The following is a 15,746-nucleotide window of genomic DNA, read 5'->3' on the forward strand; positions in this document are numbered from 1 at the left end:
CTTTGACGGCGGATGGCCCCACAGCTATTTAATTCCTCTGCCATCTCCAGCCAGACTGCCTTGTCCAGGTGGGAGAGCCTCTTCTTACCGTCGCTGCATAGCCTGGAGAAGAGTGAGCAGGGAGACTTCGCTGCACTGTGGGGCCACCCTAGAGTACCCCTCTGCTATCCTCAGCTTTTGGCATGATCCTTTAAATGCAAAGGTGACTCCACTGTGTAACAGCTCTAACTTCTAGCTGCAAGGTTTGTCTTGCACATGTTTGAAAACCAATGCAGGACTGGTGAGGAAATCTGTGCCGTTGTCATGGTTTTTCAACTATTATATAGCGATACATGTTCACGAACACTTTGCTTCTGCAGTAGCTGATCATATTTATTGCTGTAATATTTCTAGTTCGCAATGCAGCTAGAATATGAACATATTTTCCTCTTTTTTAACAAAGATCATTTAATTGCAGTTACATGTATTTTCACATAACAGTTAGCAGAGAAATAAATACAGATTCCAAACGTATATTAGTCTGTAACTTTTCACAGTCAGATGCTCATAGTACGTAAATATTCTTCAATTATAGTTTTATTTCTGTTGTATATTTCCCTGTTATGGTATATTTAACTCTCACGTCCTGGAATGTGCAAAATTAAGATTACTCACCCAGGTGCGGCACACCTACAAGAAGGAATGTTACACTTGAGTGGAAGAAGAGGATTGCAACTTCACAGGACACTGGGACACAGCAGGGTAAGTATATGGCTGCAAAGTGGAAAGTGCTGGGGAAACTCAGCAGGTCAGGCAGCATCTGTGGAGAGAGAAGCAGAGTTAACTTTCAGGTCTGTGAACTTGGTCACGTTAACTCTGCTTCTCTCTCCACAGATGCTGCCTGACCGACTGAGTTTCTCCAGCACTTTCTGCTTTGCTGCCAGATTGACAGCAGCCCCACTCTTCAGCGGTCAGGTAAGTATTTCTTTGACAGCTATCCGGAAGCAGGTGCTGGGGCACTTTAAATAGGGCCCCAGCACCTGCTGCACAGCTGTCAAAAGGTGTCTCACTGCACTGAATGTCCTGCCTCTCCCCACGTAATTCTGGGCGGGGGGGGGGGGGGGAGGTGGCTCGGCACAGTGATGTTAATGAGCCCCCATGCGGAATATCGTGGGGGCTCTGCAGCAGCCGCTGAATGCAGGCACCCAGCCGGGTTTAAAGGGCGCCACCACGCAGCACGGCGCCCGAATATAATTCAGCCTAATATCTCAGAAATGAAACCACAAACAGAAAGTCAACCTCCTGACCTCCATAAACCTTGACATGTGGCTTCTCTGTAAACATCTGCCCAGGTCATCAACGTATCTATCGTTTATTGAGCTCAAAACACATGATTTCCAGCACAGGTTGTTTTCAAACATCATCTCAAGTGTGCTTTAAGTGAGCTCGGTTAAAAAAAAAAACACATCAATGGAATCTTTTCAGGTTTAACAAAAGTCCTCAAAAAAAACAAAATATTAAAAAATGGAAGCACTTTCGTAACAAAGTGTATACAATTCTGAGGGGTCTAGGTAGAGTGGATAGGAAGGCCCTATTCCCCTTGGTTTCTTTTTTTCTTTTGGGCCTCCTTATCTCGAGAGACAATGGATACGCGCCTGGAGGTGGTCAGTGGTTTGTGAAGCAGCGCCTGGAGTGGCTATAAAGGCCAATTCTGGAGTGACAGGCTCTTCCACAGGTGCTGCAGAGAAATTTGTTTGTTGGGGCTGTTGCACAGTTGGCTCTCCCCTTGCGCCTCTGTCTTTTTTCCTGCCAACTACTAAGTCTCTTCGACTCGCCACAATTTAGCCCTGTCTTTATGGCTGCCCGCCAGCTCTGGCGAATGGGGCCCATAACCAGGGGACATGGATTTAGGTTAAGAGGTAGGAGATTCCGAGGGATTTGAGGGGAAATTTTTTCACCCAGAGGGTGGTGGGCATCTGAAACTCACTGTCTGAAATGGTGGTAGAGGCAGAAACCTCCTGCCAACGATAGCTCACTGGAAAGACAATGAGCAATGATAGGAAAAGGGAGGGTGTGTTAGTTTGCATCCTTTTAAGTACTCCCTGCCTCTTGGACCAAAACAAGAGAGCCAGAAAGGCAAGGAAGATCTGGCCTTACAGCACAGAAATATTGCCTGGCAAAAGGAGGGGGAAAAAAACTAGCCAATAAGATTGAAGCTAAAAAAAAAAGTTTTCCTCCCCCATTATTTGCTATAATAGCTACCTTTTTCTAGAATTATCTTTTTGTTCAGTCTAACTATATTGGCCTGGAAATTATGCTGGGCTCACCAACTTTACCCAGTTTTTTTTAAGCTGATTACCATTCACCCCTAACATTTATATGGATTTTATGACCAAGTAATTTCATAGTCTAGAAATATAAATCCTTTTTTCCTTCAGGACAATGATGCTGCTACTCATGCCCGTTGCTTTACTCTCAAAGTCACACAGTTGGTGTGAGAAGCAAAACACTATTTTCACATTAATTTATAACCTGGAAGTTACATTGGAAACATTTCATAAACTTGATTCGCTAACTTTAGTACTTTTAATTTCAGGAATAAAGTTACATAATTGGGAGTGATATAATATGGGAAAATAATTTAATTTAATGGTTTGTTGCACAGGAAGTCCTTGGTCATTCCCCAGATTAGCATTAACTGCCACTTGAATTCCGAGTTCATGTACGTGAGATTATTCTCACACGTTTCTCTCAGATTGTTTTGCTATAACAACAGAAGCTTGGGCTGGGATTTTACCAGCCTATTAGAGACAGGCTGGGAGGCGGGAGGGGTGATATAAATGTCGGCAGAAGGCAGCAGGTAGAAACCCCGACTTCTTTCTGCTGCCGTGGGATATTAATTGGCTTATTAACAGCCACATACACCCCGGCATTTTACCAACATCAGACCGATTCCCCCCGCACCCACCCCTCCCTGTTGCAAGAGGGGCCTTCCAGCTTCATCAAAGTGGCCACCCAGCGGCTACCCAGGGTGGGAGAGGTGGGAGATGCTGGGATATCCTTTCTGGATGTGTGATGGCCGATGGAGGGAACCCCCTCCAAGGGGCCCACAGATCTGCCGCCGCTGCTGGAGAGTTCACCCATCCAATCATGGGGGACATGCCTGCCTAGTCCCAGCACATTAAGAAAACTTCCTTCTGGCCCTTTAATGATGTCTCAATACGAAGATACCCTCTCCTTCCCCTTGCAGCCTCAGCAGCGGCCACCTCTATCTATGCTGCTGCCGAGGCTGCAGGCCCTCTAATTTGGTTGGCAGCTTAGAGAGGCAGGTCACCCTCCCTAATGGGACGGCGGCCTCTTAATTGGCCGCTGCTGGTAAAATCCCCTCTGCGGTCCTGCCATTTGCCTGCACAGGCTCAGGTCCCGCATTTGGCCCCAGCAGCAGGACCCACAGTGCGCCGGTAAAATTCCACCCTTGGTGTTGACCAAGGAATCCTCGCCATCCCTGATTTAGAGTAAGGACTAGTTATCGGAGCAGTCTAGATTTGACAATGACTTTGCCCATATTCAAGAAAATGTCAATTGCAAGTCTTTCTTCAGAAACTTGACTGATGATGATTTTATATTAAAGTCCATTACTTGGCCTAAGCGAGGGACACAAAACTGAATTGAGTTCCATCATTTTGCTTGCCGCTCCATGTAAGACCCACTGTCTCTGAAAGAGTTCAACATAACAAAAGTCAATCTCCAATCATATGAAGACACAGCTGGCAATCAAGACCTCAAGGAACTGTGCTCCGAAGTATTTTAAACTGTCTTATCAGCCTGGCTACTGTGCTGAGAAACTTATAATGAAACAGAATTCCAGGACTCAAAAAAGTAAATGACATAACTGGTCAGTCAGCTGCACAATCATATATTTATCAAATCAACCAGTTGACAATACTTTTAATTAATACCTAATGTATTTCTCAAAATCCTGAAGAGTGTAAAAACTTGGTACAAATTGAACAGTACAGGTTTGTTGCACAAAACCACTTCATGAGTTGAGCTTATAGTTTATTCACATCTCTGCTTTAAGCAGTCTGCCTCTACAAATAGATAGAACAGTTTTTCCCTTGCTGGGCTGTATAACATCAACTTACATTTATACAGTGCCACTAATGTAATGAACCATCCCAAGCCGCTTAAATCCCATTTCTTTCTATAGGCATTAGGGCAATTAACACAGCCTAAATATGCTTGTAAATCGCAACTTAGTGGTTTTATGATATAAATATATTAATAGCATAGTAAGATTGAATTAGATAGCTCAAACGAGGATCAAATTCAAAATAAAGCTAATGTTACATTTTCACCAGACATAATTTCAGTTCTCAAATACCTGGAGGAATGGTGGCCTAACAGAAAAACCTCTGTGCTGCATTAAACCTAATAACTCATGAGCAACAGCTGTAAATTGCAATTTGCTTTAATATATGCCTGCACTGTAATACATCAAATTTGTACCTAAAGAACAAGGGAAAAAAAGACATGAACTTACAGAGCACTTTATCAATGAAAATTCTAAAAGAGAAGGTATTTTAATGAAAGCCCTCAAGACATTACAATAAGGCAGACATTAACCCATTTAAAATAAATCATGGAGTAATTTATGACACAGAAAGAGGCCATTTGGCCCACTAGGTCCATGCCGGCTCTCCGCGGAGCAATCCAGTCAGTCCCACTACCCGCTCGATCCTCGTAGCCCTGCAAGTTTATTTCCTTCAAGTGCCCATCCAATTTCCTTTTGAAATCATTGATTGTCTCCCTTTCCACCACCCTCATGGGTGGCGCGTTCCAGGTCATTACCACGCGCTGTGTAAAAAAGTTATTTCTCACATTCCCCCTGCATCTCTTGCCCAAAACATTAAATTTGCATTTCTTAGTCCTTGTACCATCAGTTAATGGGAATAGTTATTCCTTGTCTACCTTATCTTAGCCTGTCATAATCTTGTACACCTCTATCAAATCTCCCCTCAATCTCCTTTGCTCCAGGGAGACCAACCACAGCTTTTCCAACCTAACCTTGTAACTAAAATTCCCTATCCCTGGAACCATTCTGGTAAATTTCCTCTGCACCCTCTCAAGGACCCTCACATCCTTCCTAAAGTGTGGTGACCAGAACTGGACGCCATACTCAAGTTGGAGCCTAACCAGAGCCTTATAAAGGTTCAGCATAACTTCCCTGTGTTTGTATTCATTGCATCTGTTTATGAAGCACAAGATCCCATTTGCTTTGCTAACCAATTCCTATATTGAAAACAGCACAGAGTGCTGGGAGAGGCTTCATTGAAAAGAGTGCGGAGTGCTGGACAGACTTCATTGAAAACAGCATGGAGTGCTGGGAGAGGCTTCATTGAAAAGAGCGCGGAGTACTGGGAGAGGCTTCATTGAAAAGAGCGCGGAGTGCTGGACAGACTTCATTGAAAACAGCATGGAGTGCTGGGAGAGGCTTCATTGAAAAGAGCGCGGAGTGCTGGGAGAGGCTTCATTGAAAACAGCATGGAGTGCTGGGAGAGGCTTCATTGAAAAGAGCGCGGAGTGCTGGGAGAGGCTTCATTGAAAAGAGCGCGGAGTGCTGGGAGAGGCTTCAGTGAAAAGAGCGCGGAGTGCTGGGAGAGGCTTCATTGAAAAGAGCGCAGAGTGCTGGGAGAGACTTCATTGAAAAGAGCGCGGAGTACTGGGAGAGACTTCATTGAAAACAGCACAGAGTGCTGGGAGAGGCTTCATTGAAAAGAGCACGGAGTGCTTGGAGAGACTTCATTGAAAAGAGTGCGGAGTGCTGGGACAGACTTCATTGAAAACAGCATGGAGTGCTGGGAGAGGCTTCATTGAAAAGAGCACGGAGTGCTGGGAGAGGCTTCATTGAAAAGAGTGCGGAGTGCTGGGACAGACTTCATTAAAAACAGCATGGAGTGCTGGGGCAGACTTCATTGAAAAGAGTGCGGAGTGCTGGGACAGACTTCATTGAAAACAGCATGGAGTGCTGGGAGAGGCTTCATTGAAAAGAGCGCAGAGTGCTGGGAGAGACTTCATTGAAAAGAGCGCGGAGTGCTGGGAGAGACTTCATTGAAAAGAGCATGGAGTGCTGGGAGAGGCTTCATTGAACAGAGCGGGAGAGGCTATCCTATCCTATCCTCTATCCTATCGGATCCTCTGTTCAGTGGAACGAGCTGGTTCAAGAAAATCAAGTGTGACATCACAGGCAAGCAGGTAGGTGATTGGCAGGAGAAGAAGCTACTTGTTTGGTGAGTATCTGGTAAGTGATTAAGGTCTATTCTTATTCTAATGTTTAAAATAGTAAAGGAACTAGTGGTAAGCTGAATAAAATATAATAAAAAAAGGAAAATAAAATAAATAATTGAATAAAATAATTAAGTAGTTAATTAAAACACATTAAAGATGGCAGGACAGGTGATGTCATGGCTGCAGCATGTGGGAGCTCTTGGATGCCAGTGTGATCCAGGGCAAACATGTCTGCAGTAGGTGTTTGCAGCTCGAAGAGCTTCAGCTCAGAGTCATTGAACTGGAGGCCGAGCTGCAGACACTGCAACACATCAGGGAGGGGGAAAGTTACCTGGACATTTTGTACCAGGAGGCGGTCACACCCCTTAGGATAGGGTCTTCTGATTTGGTCAGTGGTCAGGGACAGGAGAGTGTGGCTGCAGCTGAGGCAGGTAAGGGGACCCAGGACGCAGGAGTGCAGAAGCCTCAGTCTTGGCGATTGTCCAACAGGTTTGAGGTTCTTTCAGCTTGTTTGGATGAGAGTGGGGGCTGCAGGCTGGATGAGCAACCTGACCATGGCACCATGATACAGGAAGTCATTCAAGTGGAGGGAGAAAAAAGGAATATAATGGTAGTAGGGGACAGTGTAGTTAGGGGGATTGACACTGTTCTCTACAGCAAAGAGCGAGAATCCAGACGACTGTGTTGCCTGCCCGGTGTCAGGGTCGGGACATCTGCACAGGGCTGCAGAGGATCTTACAGTGGGAGAGGGAGGAGCCAGTCGTCGTGGTCCATGTAGGTGTCAACAACATAGCCAGGACAAGGAAAGAGTTTCTGCATAGTCAGTATGAGGAACTAGGTGCCAAATTAAGAAGCAGAACCTCAAAGATAATAATCTCTGGATTATTACCTGAGCCAAGTGCAAACTAGCATAGGGCAAATAAGATTAGAGAAATTAATGCGTGGCTCAAAGACTGGTGTGGTAGAGGTGGGTTCCGGTTCGTGGAGCACTGGTACCACTACTGGGAAAAATGGTGGCTGTACCGTTAGGATGGTCTACACCTGAACTGTGCTGGGGCTGGTGTTCTAGCGAGTCACATACTAGGGAAGTAGAGAGGGTTTTAAACTGAATAGTGGGGGCAAGGGATCAAATCAAGAAGTAGAAACAAGGCAAGAGAGAAAGGTATTAATATGGGAAATAATAAACAGACTGTGACAGGAAGGAACAGAGCGTACAAATCTAAGAATAGATCAACAGATAAGGCTAGAGGTTAATAAAAATAATAAAAGGACAAAACTAAAGGCTCTGTATCTGAATGCACATAGCATTCGAAACAAAACAGATGAACTTAGAGCGCAAATAGAAATAAATAAGTACGATCTGATAGCCATTACAGAGACATGGCTGCAGGTTGACACAGATTGGGACCTGAATATTGAAGGGTACATGGCATTTAGGAAGAACAGGAAGCTAGGAAAAGGTGGAGGGGTAGCTCTGTTAATTAATGATGGTATTAGGGCAATAGAGAGGGATGACCTAAGTTCAGGAAACCAGAATGTAGAAGCAGTTTGGGTAGAGATGAGAAATCATAAAGGCAAGAAGTTACTTGTGGGAGTGGTGTACAGGCCACCTAACATTAACCACACTGTAGGACGGAGTATAAACAAAGAAATAATGTGGCAGCTTGTCAGAAAGGTACAGTGAAAATTATGGGGGATTTTAACCTACATATAGACTAGAAAAATCAGATGGGCAGAGGTAGCCTAGAAGAGGAATACACAGAATGTTTTCAAGATAATTTCGGCATAACTGGGTCATTTTCTGGTTGGCAAGATGTATCGAGTGGTGTGCCACAGGGATCTGTGCAATTTATATAAATGACTTAGATGAAGGGACCGAAGGTACAGCTGATAAATTTGCTGATAATACAAAGATAGGTAGGAAAGTAACTTGTGAAGAGGACATAAGGGAGCTACAAAGGGATATAGATAGGTTAAGTGAGTGGGCAAAGACCTGGCAAATGGAGTATAAAGTGGGAAATTGTCCACTTTGGCAGGAAGAATAAAAGAGCATATTATCTAAATAGTGAGAGATTGCAGAGCTCGGAGATGCAGAGGGATCTGGGTGTCCTAGTGCATGAATCGCAAAAGGTTAGTATGCAGGTACAGCATGAAACTAGGAAAGCTAATAGGATGTTTTTGTTTATCGCGAGGGGAATTGAATACAAAAGTAGGGAGGTTATGCTTCAGCTATACAGGGAATTGGTGAGACCACATCTGGAGTACTGTGTACAGTACTGGTCTCCTTATTTAAGGAGGGATGTAAATGCATTGGAGGCAGTACAGAGAAGGTTTACTAGACTAATCCCTGGAATGGGTGGGCTGTCTTACGAGGAAAGATTGGACAGGCTCGGCTTATATCTGCTGAAATTTAGAAGAGTAAGAGGTGACTTGATTGAAACATGTAAGATCCTGAAGGGTCTTGACAGGGTGGATGTGGAAAGGATGTTTCCCTTTGTGGGAGAATCTAGAACTAGGGGTCACTGTTTAAAAATAAGGGGTCGCCCATTTAAGACAGAAATGAGAGAAATTTTTTCTCTCAGAATTCTCTTCCTCAAAAGGTGGTGGAAGCAGAGTCTTTGAATATTTTTAAGGCAGAGGTAGATAGATTCTTGATAAGCAAGGGAGTGAAAGGTTATCGGAGCTCGGTGGAAATGTGGAGTGATCAGTTTAGCCACGAACTTATTGAATGGCGGAGCAGGCTCGAGGGACTGATGGCCTACTCCTGCTCCTAATTCATATGTTCGGAAATTCACTCTCTCAATATGTCCTGTCACTTTCAAAGATTGGTGCACATGCACCCCCAGGTCCCTCTGTTCCTGCATACTCTTTATAGAACTGCGCCATTAAGTCTATATTGCCTCACCCTATTCCTTCTGCCAAAAGGCATCACCTCACACTTGTCTGTATTAAATTTCACCTTCCACTTGGCTGCCCAATGTTCACATTGAAACACCGTCCACTGGGAAATTTTCCCAAAACATTTTAGATTCAATTAATTATTTTTTGAATCACATTGTTGACATTTAGACAAACCTGGCAGTCATTTTGCACACACTAAACAGCAATGAAATGAATGATTGATGGAAGAATATTAGCCCGGACACTGGAAGAACTTGCTGTCTTTTTCAAATTGCACCACGTCTACCTGAATATCCCCATCTAACATTCACTGCAACAGGAAGATGGGGCCCAGATTTAGCACCTCATCAAAAGTACAGCGCTTCCAACAATACAGTGATCCCTCAATACTGAATTGATATATCTGCAAGGACCAACCTTTCAAAGCTTGTGAGGTAGGAAAAGAAATTGAATACCAAAATCGTGCTGCAAGCCTTAAATATATATTTTAATATTCTAGTTTGCACAGTGATAGTTTCACTGTAATGAAAATATATGTCCAAGTAATTTTAGAAAAAAGCTCATTGATATTGTGACATTTTGGGGTTTCTCCTTAAATACTTCACTTGTGTTCAGCATAAAAGGCAGTTTCTATAAGCATACCTATGAATGTGAAATATGGATTGTACCTGTTCTTATTCACTTTCTCTCAAATATCATCTGTCTCTCGGACATTCCCTCTTTCTTTCCAATGCCATTCCTGCCCGCTCTACTCTCATTCCTTCTTGAATGGGCTATCTTTCCAGTTACTCTGCTGGAACAGAAATCTCAACGTATGTAAACAAAGTGAATACAATTAATTTATAGAACATAACTGGGTACTGTGCTTCACAGATAAATAAGTCAATGGTCGCAACACAAATCATAGTAGTAAATTGCAGTAAGATATTTAAATTAGGTAAAGCTTATCACGCGACCCTACTTCATTTCCAAAAGCCTGGCAATTCCAGTACTGCAATGACATTAATGCTCAATAAATCTGGGTAATACATTTACACTAACAAGCACTTTCCTTATCTCAAATAAGCAGCTTCTACTAGTAATGAGGAAAATACACTTTCATATAAGACAATATCTAGGCAAGCCTCAAAACGTTAATTTGAGGGAAATGTAAAGTTTCTAATAGCTGCTTTTTAAGTTCCATGCAACTTCTTTAGGGACAAACACTAAATAGAAATACCTGTAACTGCGATTCTGAGAAAGCATTGGCTCATTTTAAAACTTTTTGACCTAAAGTTTGTGTGCAACTGACAAATGGAGAAAAAGTTGGTTCTAACCACATTCAGTTGCATCCTGCAACTGATCTGATTAACTCCAACAGCTTCCAGTTGTCCGTTTTAACTGATCTGATTGGTTCACATCAAACGCTCGTGAAAAAGTTAAACTTTTCTTGTGTACATGAACAAACCGACAAAGCGGCTGAAAATCTGGTTTATAGAGCTGATGATCTGCATCTATAATTGTGTGCTTAAAAACAGGGGTTGGCTTAAACCAACTACCATCTGATTTAGAGGCAAGAGAGCTACCAACTGAGTCATGCTATTATTATTTCTGATACATTTATGTGAATTTGGTTAAACTTAACTAAAGATGAATATGTTATTTTGTTAAGTGACTTGGTGTTGGTGCTGGTAACTATTGTGCATCTGATGTTCTTGGATTTTGCTTTCAATTCTGAAAGGGAATTCGTTGTGTATCGTTTGGCAGAAGTGTTTCATGTGTTTAATGAAGAAGGAAAATCTAGGGGCTGCATTTCCCTTTAAATATTTTATAACTTATTAAGGAATTATGTGAGTGAGTTGATGGCTATTTCATTGACATTGCTGGTGCGTGTTAGAATTTGAATTATTTTGCTGCTTTACTGTTCCAAACCTGTGCAGATCATCAGATTACAGGGAAGATGCAATCCAGTGTTTTGAGATCCACCTGAAGATGTAGTTTTACTGACATCCTTGAAAGCCACAGTACTGCTGCAGCAGCACTATAAACGCTGCCTGAGGGCACAAACCGTCCCCTTCACAAACCACTTGTGATCCAAGTACTCAGTCAGCTATGGGACAATAGTTGCTCACCTGCATGGACCTTCCTCAGCCGTTATGAAAGTCTAATGGCCAGAAATAAAGTTGCAATTGTGACTATACATTAACGGGTTCAGTTAATAGCCGACCTGCTTCTTAGTTAGAAGGTTGAGAGTTTAAGAGCCACATGGAAGTTGACTACATAATGCATGTTGACAACCAGCGTAATATTGAAGTGTCACATTGTCATTTTTTTTGGATGAGACGTTAAACAATAAGCCCAGCTGCTGGTTCCAGTGACAGTCAGATGGACATTAAAACTGTCATGACACTACTCGAAAGGACAGCAGGGAATGCTACTGGTTCTGCAGACAATATTTCTCCCTCAACTGATCATTCACCTCATTGCTGTTAGTGTGCAAAATGGCTGCTGTGCTTTCCAATGTAAGTCACAAAAGTAATTAATTATATGAAGCAATAGAGACAGTTGAGAGATCTTGGGTAAGGAACCAGAGGCAAGATTAAATGTTTTTACGCAATGTGTTGTGATCTGGAATGCACTGCCTGGATGGTGGAACCAGTCTCAATGGTAACTTACAACAGGGAATTGTATATATACTCAAAAGGAAAAAAATTCAGGGCCACGGGGCAAGAGCAGGGAAGTGGGACTAAATAGATAGCTCTTTAAAAAGACTGGCACTGGCATGTTGGGCTGAATGGCCTCCTTCTTTGCTGAAAGACTTTTATGTGATAAGGCATTATAAAAAAATAGAGGTCTTTCATTGTTTAAACAATTTTGCTCCTGTGAAATTGTTGTAGCCTCCATCCTGCACTCTAAATGGGGCCGAATCCGCAACCCAGGATCCAATGTAACGCAATATTAGTGGAAATAGGAATTCCACATTGAACACTGGCCAACCTCAAATCAAATCTGAGAGAGAGAGAGAAAGAGAGAGAGAGAAAGGGGCGGGGTAAAGTTGAAAGAGTGAGTGCAACTCAGGAAGAATCTGACAAAAGCCAAACTGTACTCTCTAAAAAAAAAAGTGCAGATTTTTTCTGAAACAAAGCATATACACATACCTACTGAGGTATTATGAGGGAATGATGTTGGGTCCCATTCCTTGCAGTTTGTTTAGTGGTGAACTTTGCTTTATTGATTGCAGCAAATGGGAGCTTACAGAACAAACTTCATCAAACACAGAGCATGACACATGTGGGAATAGGGTCCAAAATATATTGGATAACTGCCAGCTAATACTTTTGAGAACTAATCTCCAAATTAGCACATTTCGGACTTAAAGGGTTAAAGCTGTCTTAAGAACTACTACGATTGAGCTAATATTACACTGAACAAATGAATCATCTTTTCTCCTGAGATGATACATATGGTAGAAATTATCTTGCAAACTTATTTTAGTTAATTTAGGTATGTAAAAGACCAGCATGTAAATCCTGCACTGGGAGAGTAAATTACACAAGCTTTACACAAGATCTAAGTACTATTGATGCCCTGGTTGACTTCCCTTGAGACTCCCTAAACAGTGCAATTTAGATGAAGAAAGTAACTCAAGTCTTGTTAGGTACAGTATCAAGACCAAACATTGTGATTTATCTTCACAATTCTTGGTAGAATTCCATCACTGTAACATGATAATTACAAATGCATGTTGGCATGTGACTTTAACTGCAGACTTAAATATGAGAAACACATTGTCAGAAACCTTGGCGTGTGCCAGTCTGTTTTTCTTAAGTTCAGCTTCTTAAGCAAACAGGTGCATTATGAAAGGCATATTTTGGACGGTTTCTGCAGTGTGGGAGCTAGACACAAGCATTAGCTGGTCTCATTACAATCAATTAAGTTTATTCTTATTTGTGCTTAGAATGATGTTTCATACATTTCTGAATTTTGTAAGATTCCTTCGACAGTCTTAAGCTTTTTTAACCAATTCAAATTAATTCTTGACTTTGCTCATTCTATTATTATAATAACACTATTAAAAAGTCATCAGATTACAAACCCAATAAAGAATTTCCTGATCTGGCTTGTTGTCTGGTCTGCTTGGGAAGTGAAATCATGTTACAGAATTTCATTTCTTTTCTCACCAGTTTGCTCCACCAATTTTTTTGCCTCATGTTTATTCACTGGGATATAATTGAATAGCGTCAGGTGCCTCTGCGCCTCAACTAGGTGCCCATTCACATCAAGCATGGTCTGTCAATTGGATGGAGACATCACAGCAAACTTCAATCTTGTCCTCCTGTTCACTTCCAAAGTGGGCTGCTGTATAGGGATCAAGATAGCATCTAGGGCTGTTCCTGTATTAACAAATCCTGATGGCAGCCCATCCCACTCATTGAATTCAATGCCAGCACCAGGAGAGTAAGACATTCTTTGCCTGATTGGTTCCTCATGTCTAAGAACTGACCAGCTCCACAGGAAAAGAACACTCTGTGTCCTTGACTAGGTCTAGCAGTCCTGTGCTGGTCCTTGGGGCACAGCTACTCTCCACCTGCAGCCAAGATGGTCTTACTCACTGTCTTCATAGTAATATTTGCCTCGTTACATATTAGAAGATTGTTTGATTGTGCTATATCTAGCTACTTTTCCCCGACCTTAACCCAGGATAACTGAGGACTCTCTGCACCAGCCTGGCTTAGACTGGCTAGCACAGCACAGGCTAACCCCATAATCTTCTTGGTTTTGTACGGTTCAGCTATTCACTGGAAAAACTCTGAGTCACGAGGGCAGTCGCTATAGTATTTTTTGATGATCATAGAATATTTACCAGCCTGTCAGGTGAACCAGCACACTTACACACTGGTTTAAGCTTGTAATCTCACCACAGTTTCAAATGTTAGTCAGACTTCCAGATGGGGAGTAAGCAAAGACAATTTTTTTTTTAATATCACGGCACAGCACCCTGGGCCACTATTGTGCACTTCTCCACAGAGAGGTACAGAATCTTGAAAAAAATGATATGGACAAATGGAAGCAGCATTTGCACAAAGTACATTCATGGTTCTAAAAGACATGAGTTCCAACTAACAACATGCAACATTTGCACCATCCAATTATGGTACATTCTTTACAGTGCTTCAGCAGTTACACTAAAAGAAGTTGTTCCAACTGCTGGAGTTAGAGACAATATGCAAGTCTTTATTTTGATAGGATCTCCATGGGCAGAATATAGGAGCTAGAAAGAGTTAGATATATTTACGTATAGTAGAAGTAATGGGTAAACTACATAATATAGGGGTAATCCTACCATGGGCACAGTGATCAAACCTGGAATGGCTGAAATATTGATTCTACAACACACCTAAAAAAATCTCCACTGTGAAAGTAAGTAACTAGATTTCAAATTCAACTGAAGCAGTTTTTTAAGATTACACTAATCACTTTTTTTTATTATTGGATAGACAAGGAAGAAAGTGAACTTCTTGTCCGGTCTTATTGCCAAAATTCCAAATATATTACCCTTGTGATAGCATTATTGGTACTTATTTTCTGTTCAAAAATGAAACCTATTACAGTACCCTAAAGTTATGAAAAGGTAATGTATAATATGCGTTGATCTCCAATGATAGCATTATACTTAGTTTGCCAAACTCCTCTTAAAAAATCTTTTAGCTTAGTTTGAACGAGAAAATTGATCATCTCTAATTACTCGAGACGGTGGTGGTGAGTCCCCTTCTTGAACTGTTGCAGTCCATGTGGTGTAGGTACACCCACAGTGCTGTTAGTCACATTTCACATAGTGACACATGTACACATGGAGTACAGTTTCATCATTCTAGTACTTTTTGGAAGTCACTCATTTTCACCTCTTTCTCTGTTTGGTTTCCTCATGACACTCTTTTTCCCCATTGTTTTGGGAATGTCGGCATTCCTCTCCCCCATTGTTTTGGGAATGCTGGCACTCCTCTTCCCCATTGTTTTGGGAATGTCAGCATTCTTCTCCCCATTGTTTTGGGAATGCTGGCACTCCTCTTCCCCATTAGAACATAGAACATAGAACAGTACAGCACAGTACAGGCCCTTCTGTTTTGGGAATGTCAGCATTCCTCTCCCCCATTGTTTTGGGAATGACGGCATTCCCTCATTGTTTTGGGAATGCTGACACTCCTCTTGCCCATTGTTCTGGGAATGCTGGCACTCCTCTCCCCATTGTGTTGGGAATGCTGGCACTCCTCTCCCCATTGTGTTGGGAATGCTGGCACTCCTCAACAAAGAACAAAGAACAGTACAGCACAGGAACAGGCCGTTCGGCCCTCCAAGCATGTGCCGATCTTGATGCCTGCCGAAACTAACACATTCTGCACTTCCGGGGCCCATATCCCTCTATTCCCTTCCTATTCATATATTTGTCAAGATGTCTCTTAAACGTCGCTATCGTATCTGCTTCCACCACCTCCCCCGGCAGCAAGTTCCAGGCACTCACCACCCTCTGTGTAAAAAACTTGCCTCGCACATCCCCTCTAAACTTTGCCCCTCGCACCTTAAACCTATGTCCCCTAGTA

The 15,746-nt window shown here is 42.4% G+C and overlaps 1 protein-coding gene and 1 long non-coding RNA gene across 9 annotated transcripts in view; one reads left to right on the forward strand and one right to left on the reverse strand.

Moving 5' to 3' along the window:
* The window catches only part of emid1 (EMI domain containing 1), a 426,608-nt gene that overhangs the window by 242,478 nt on the left and 168,384 nt on the right, over positions 1 to 15,746 (reverse strand). The window lies entirely within an intron of this gene.
* The window catches only part of LOC137382664 (uncharacterized), a 50,219-nt gene continuing 43,885 nt past the window's right edge, over positions 9,413 to 15,746 (forward strand). Inside the window, exon 1 of the long non-coding RNA XR_010977254.1 lies at positions 9,413 to 9,602. This is a non-coding gene — a long non-coding RNA (uncharacterized lncRNA). The remainder of the gene's footprint in view (positions 9,603 to 15,746) is intronic.

The sequence above is a fragment of the Heterodontus francisci genome, chromosome 23, assembly GCF_036365525.1.
Source record: "Heterodontus francisci isolate sHetFra1 chromosome 23, sHetFra1.hap1, whole genome shotgun sequence".
Classification (NCBI taxonomy): Eukaryota; Metazoa; Chordata; class Chondrichthyes; order Heterodontiformes; family Heterodontidae; genus Heterodontus; species Heterodontus francisci.